We start from the raw sequence: 6,798 nt of genomic DNA on the forward strand, positions 1-6,798 counted from the left end.
ATCACTAATTCTGAGAACCTTGGAATAACAGGTTATTCACTTGTCAATGTCCACTTTTAAGGATCTAGGAGAGCTGAGCCCAGGCACTGCAGGCATTTTACAGAACTTAGAAGCTCCCTGGAAAGGGTGGCAGCTTGTGGTCTCAGGTTCACATTTGCAAAAAAATACATTAAAAACTTCAGGCCACATTTGCTGCTTTTCATCAAGTGGAATATAAACCTCCTTGACTGTTGACTGAAATCTCCACGCAAATTTTAAATTATTACACTGCAGTTCCTTCCAGGCCAGATTTCTTCTTCCTACATGTTTTGGGATGAAGTCATGCATCCCCTGGAGACAACACCAAAACTTTTATTGACTTAAAAGTGGACAGGATTTCTGCATTTATTGTCTTACTTTCCAAATAGTCCACTGAAATACGTAAGCATAAACAGCAGGATGGAGACAAAGTACACAGAGAAAACTTTGATTTGATTTTTATATCGTGTCCAGCCAGACAAATTCTAAAATGTCATAGGTCATTGAATTTCTTTTGTTCCATTTAAATCTCTCTTACGATAACAACTTCTGATTGTTTACCACAAATTCATTTTTTATGTACAAGTCTAAATATTGTTTAAAACTTCCATTTTTAGAAGAGGTGAAAAGCCTTATTTTCCCTATGAAAAATGTACAGACAAAAATGACACTGCAATATTATTCTCATTTGTTTGTCTGACTCTCAAGTAGTTTTTAATACTCTATTGGTAGTGCTTTGATCTTAGAGATGTCTGGCTTGAGAACAAAAGTGGATTTGTAATGACCCAGCTGTCAGTGTGCTTGAAGCATCAATTTCTGCTCAAACAGCATATTGATCATAATATTTTGTAGCTGCTGCTGACCAAATCCTAGGTCATATTTTCAGCTTTAAAAATAATGCATAATAATGACTATTTTATAATGCAGTGGAAAAAACAAAATGTATTGATCAGTGCAGGTTTCTCAGAAGTCCAGCTGTTGCTGTGGATTTCAGGTTATTCTCTGCTGACAGTGGCTAAGTACAAATTAAAAGTACTTTCCCACGTGTAGTGAACCAATAAGCACAGCACATATTATAATGGTGTGTAAATATGTTTTGCTATATGTTTTTCTTCATAAAAAAAGACTCTGCAGAGCACGTGACTGTCTTGTATATAGTGACAGTTCATCCAGCCTGTGGGATTAGTCACAGAGAGAGATTATCCAGCCTACAGATGTCTATATACAGCCTGGGCTCCTTAGCTGGCACAGCAGTGGTGGGAAGCTCTGTGCTGGACTTGGTGCATTGTGAAAAATGCGTATTTTATGACTGGCTTTTCGCAAATATTAAAATGAATATTATGTGTGTTATGTTAGAAAGTTATGCTATATTAATTTTCTTAAGTAGTGTGTTAAATGCAGTTTTAGGTTATAACATAATGTTAAAATAGAAACTATGCTATGTAAGATACTTTTTTAAAGAGAGGTCTCACAGTAAGATAGCAGCCACAGGACACCTAAATCTTTTAGAAAAAGAGAATTTATTGTTCCCTTATCAGAAGAAATAAACTTCTTCCTGCCTTGCTCAGCCCCGAAGACACCGTTGGGATTCAGAGGAAGAAGTTGGCCCTGACCAGACAGAATCCTGTGTTTGAATGGAATTTATGCATCATGTATGAGGTGTATGAATATGCAACAGGCTGTTGTTTTTAAGGGTTAATCCTTTGTTAACGTGTGTCCTTTTTTGGGTTTATGTTGCCCCGAAAAAGATACCCAAACATCTATAACTCTTTGTTTCTGTTGCCTCATATTGTCCTAATCCAAACTGTCCAAATTATTATTACTCTAATTATATCACTATTTTTATAACCATTTTATTAATATTAAACTTTTAAAATTTTAAAAACAAGTAATTGGTGTTTTTCACATGATGCTTTCCTCCTCCTTCTCTTTCAGCTCTGGTGACCCACCAAGATGGACCAGACGTTTTTAGCAATTGTGTTTGGTCCCTGTGACAAGTGCAGCAAGGAGAAGCCCCTGAGGCCCGTGTCTGTGAAATCGGAACAGCGCAGCTACTGCTCGCTCTGCGTGGAGATGGTACGTCATGGTGTCACTGGTGTCACTGGAGTCACTGCCACTGGTGTCACTGGTGTCACTGCCATGCTGTGGGCACCTCAAACAACAATGGGAATGGAGCACTGGTCTCTGAAGTTGCATTTTTCTGAATAGCAAATAAGTATTGCTAGGCCCGCAGACTGCCAGACAAACATCTCTGCAGACACCTGGTGTTTCCACAAACCTACAAGCAAGGTGGCCTCAGGGTTCAAGGATATTTTTTATGATTCTTGAGTGGAGAATGGTCATGAGCTTTTTACCCTAGGGTACCACACTTGCTGTGCAACTGTTACGTGCCCATCTCTTCCCTGAGATACAGAATCACAGAATAATGAGGTTGGAAGAGACCTCTAAGATCATCGACTCCAACCTATGCCCTAACACCTCAACTAGCCTATAGCACCAAGTGCCATGTCCAGTCTTTTTTTAAACACATCCAGAGATGGTGATTCTCCCACCTCCCCGGGAAGAGCATTCCAGTACTTTATTATTTTTTTGGTGAAAAATTTCTTCCTAATATCTATACCTTCCCTAAACATGTGTGCTCTACTTGGCCTATGATCTTGAGTTTCCCATTTGCCTTTGAAAGAACTTACCAACAACAACAAAATATTAAATCATCACAACAAAGTCATTCACTAGAGACAGAGGAGATGACATTCACCTAGTCTTAGACACCAGTGAAGGGCTGTCATGACTCCTTTGTGCCCATATTTCCTACTGTGACCAGGTTGTCTCCTGGGCTATCTGCAGTACTTGGGTCAGAGCTGGAAGTTGCTACAATGAGGATAACGTGGGAAAACGTTGCAGAGCAGTGGAATGTCTTCTGTTGGAGGCTTTCTAAGCTCCAGCAATTATTGGTGAGGTGATATCCCACTCTCCTGGTAGGGAGCTATGTTCCAGAGACATCACAGTGGGTTTTTTAAGGTGAAATATACAGCTAAGGTCATGAACCTGTGTGGCCATTGAAGAGCTGGCCTCCAAATCTCCTTTTGTAAACTTCAGAATTTTGCTGTCCAGCTTGCAGTAGCTTTATTTTATCTTCCTAAATCATTGTGCATTATCAGTTGGAGAAGACATCCATCACTCTTTCCTCCCCAGAAGTGTTCTCTACCGTAGGGTCCAACAGTTTGTTGTGTTTGAGTGTCTGATGAAATGATCTCTGCAGAAATGCTAAAAGGCTTAGCAAGCTGTGTTTACACAGCACTGTTGTACAGGCAGATGAGAGCACTGATTTGGAGGTGTAGGTGGTACATGTGTACACTTTACTGGCTGACACAGCACATTCCCATGCATTGCTTTGTTTAGGAGGAAGTTTAGATGTGATGACTGTGAGACAAAAGGCAGCCCCTTCCCAGTTTATTTGCTTCTCCCGACTGAAATTGCTGCTTTGTTCAGGTCCTTCTTGGCCAACAGCCTTCTTGGCTATTTATTCAGTAAATTTTTACATGACTTGATTAATGCATGCTGGAATTGCAGGAAACTGGCTGTTTGTTATTTACAGTTCCTGCAACTTTCTCCCTGTTATTGGCAGTAAGGAGGTCAGACTCTTAGCAGCTGGAACAGCTGGTAGGTGGGAGCAGCCTGAGACTTCAGGAGGAATTGCATCAGTACCTAACAGCCTGTTAGGCTTCCTATTGGCACTGCAGAGGGGCCTGGGGCTCTCTGGTAGATCTGGCTTTACCTTGCTTCATATTTTCTAAAAGCTTTAAAAGCAGATATTCAGAACACAGAGATGTCTTTGCATTAGCACAGAAATACACACAAATAGGGAAATTCCATCTTTGACTTTTAAATTGTTTTTTCAGAGCTGTGCTTATGCTTTGGCTTATGTCAAAATACACATTATATCCTTTGCCACAGTTGTGTTTGTGGATGCATGTGCATATTGTGGTGTCTAACTGGCTGATCTTTCTGCAGCTCCCTGATGTGCCCATGCAGCTCCTAATTTCAGTCCAGCAGATGTATACATGCATTTTCATCAGCCAGTCTTGGTGATTTCCCCAAAAACAACATATGTTGAAGGATAACAGAATTAGAAATTGCTGATTCCCAGTGTTGACATCATCCTACTTCAATTGTTTGCCTTTTAGACAAAATAATCCTCTTCCCCTGGGGTTTTGCCTGCTTTGGAGTTTGGTGCTAATCAGTAGAAACTCAATGTTCGCTGGTTTAGATTCACCACAAAATTAGCTTACAACTTGAAAAGATACCAGCTGCTGAATTAGTGAGAAAGGAAACTTTTTTAAAGGCCTGGCTTTTGAGGTAGGCAACAATTTGTTTTATACTGCTAGATCCTTCATTTTCCCCAGTGCTACTATTGCCAGAGCAGGACCAGCTTTCTTCCATGGACCCCCATCACTCATCACTGCAATCTGGTGTGTTTGCCATGTGTGGCACTCCTTGATGTAGTTCTAAGCTATCATCTAAATTGATTCAGCCCTGGTTCATTTTATTTAAAGCTCCCAATTGGCCTTACTCTAACCTGTATTTTTAAATGGTTAGCTAATGATGGCATGGGCAGTTAAGCAGAAGCTGATCAGATGAATTAAATACTTTTTAATTTTTTTTTTCAAACCAGTGAAATATACGTTATGCATCACACAGTTCTACGGCTCAGTCTGTTCAGCAGAGGCTTCCCTGTCACCTCCTGGCTCTGCTGACCCCATCATCTCAGGATTAGTATCATGTATCAGCCTGCACATGAAGGGTTCCCAAAGACTCTCACCTTCTGTGCTGTTCTTTGTAGACTTTTTAATCCCATTCCACAAGGCAGTGAGACTGTTCACATCAGCAAGGCAAGAAACTGGATTTTTCACTATAGTTAGAACTATGCCAACTGTCTGACACATAGGTGTTATCTATGCCAAATTCCTGAGAGCTGATGCATTCCTGTCGAGGCAAAGAAATTTCCTACAGCCTTTTGTTGGGTTTAATGTCTGGGCCTCTCCACACTTATCAGGTGTCAGAAATAAGGTATTTGTTATAGATTAGAATCCTTCAAAAATGAAGTTTCTTCTTCAGAATCTACTTCTGCTTGCCCCCCAGGACACAGCTTCATTATTGAGCTTAATATAAGTAGATTTAATATTTCAGACCTGAATATAATGCATGGGAAGAAGCTTTCTCTCACTTTCCTGCTAAAAGATCTTTGGGTTTCTTGGTTTTGCTTTTTTTGTGTTCTTTTGGTATCACCTTAAAAATACTAAATTTTTATTTCCTTGGCATAGTCTGTGCTGGAAGGCATTTGCAATGTCTGATTACTCTTGGGGGCTTTGAAGGATGTTCCTTTATCCAGCAGTGTGTGAACCCATACCTGCCTACATTTTCTTTTGTGATGAGTTCAGGGTTGCCTACATGGCCATCAGGTTGGCTGGGTCAGATCACACCAGTTTCTGTGGACAGTGACTGGAAATAGAGGCACTGCATTCCAGTGAAGTAACCTGGCTTCTGCCTGCAGAGCCATTGACTGAAAGGGCCCTTGTGGACCAGGGGCCGAGTTCAGCTCCAGAGTGATGCTGAAGAGCCCGGCAGCTCTGCCTGGGCACCCCAGCTGGACAGCAACACTGCTTCTAAACCCAGTGTGGCAAGGGACTTTTATTTTCTGTGAGACCCACACTTCATCCAAGATGTGCCCAGAGCTCAAACAACAGCTGCAAACAAGCGTTTTCTTATCTCCCTCTCCAATCTTGGCACATCCCCAGGCTGAACAATAGCCACTGGATTGTCTATTTTCTGGCTAAAGGGAGATAATGGGAGTCAATTTGCACAGAGTTACTTCTTGTAGATCAAGGACAATTCTGCAATAAAAAGGGGACATTTTCAAGGAACTCCCAGGGAACAGAAAGCTGTGTGCCATGGTTCTTTCTCTGGAAGCATCAGCTGCTCCCTGTGCCCAGCACATATTCATATGAGCAGAACTCAAAGTACTGAGCCCCTGGGCTCACACCACACCAAAGTGGGGGGTCTCTTTATTAACTCTTTGGGATTTTGGAAACTGCTCTGTTTCAAGAGATGGGAATGACACAGACTCTACTGTGCACATCTGAGAGTAGGATATACAAGGGGTACAAAGGATAGCTTGTCTAAAGGAGAGAAACAAAAAGGAAAGGAACACTGATAAAAACAAATTTAAAAATCAAGAATTCAAAGCACAGTAGAGAGAAGAGTTTTCACCACTGCATCTGTCCTGCTGGTCCAGGAACTGAGCCAGAGACCTGCATAGCTGATTCTCCCAGTACCCCCTACCCATAGGAGTATGAGGGAGTGATGGAGCTAAGATGGGACTTGATAACCCTGGGCAAGATCTGTCTTCCTATCTGATATTTTAATATGCCATTGGGGTGACTGATGGCCTTTTTTTCCCTTCTTTCTCTCACACTGTGCAACTTGTACAAACAAGTTTAGGTATGTAGCAGAAAAAGCCATTGGCATGTGTTTCTGTGGAAATGAAACCTTTGGGCTGTGAAGAGGGCCTGAGATATCTGTAGGAGCGGGACAGGAGGTGAGGCTGGTCCAGCTGCCGGCCTGGAGACCACTGGGATGCTGGAGCACAGGGTGATGGAGAACCCGGACACGGGATGCTGCAGCCGGCAGGAACAGGGATAGGGATGGTGGAGCCGGCGGGATGGGGATGCTGCAGCGGCAGGATGGGGCTGTTGTAGCGACAGGATGGGGATGAGGATG

The sequence above is a fragment of the Ammospiza caudacuta genome, chromosome 10, assembly GCF_027887145.1.
Source record: "Ammospiza caudacuta isolate bAmmCau1 chromosome 10, bAmmCau1.pri, whole genome shotgun sequence".
In the NCBI taxonomy this organism is placed as follows: Eukaryota; Metazoa; Chordata; class Aves; order Passeriformes; family Passerellidae; genus Ammospiza; species Ammospiza caudacuta.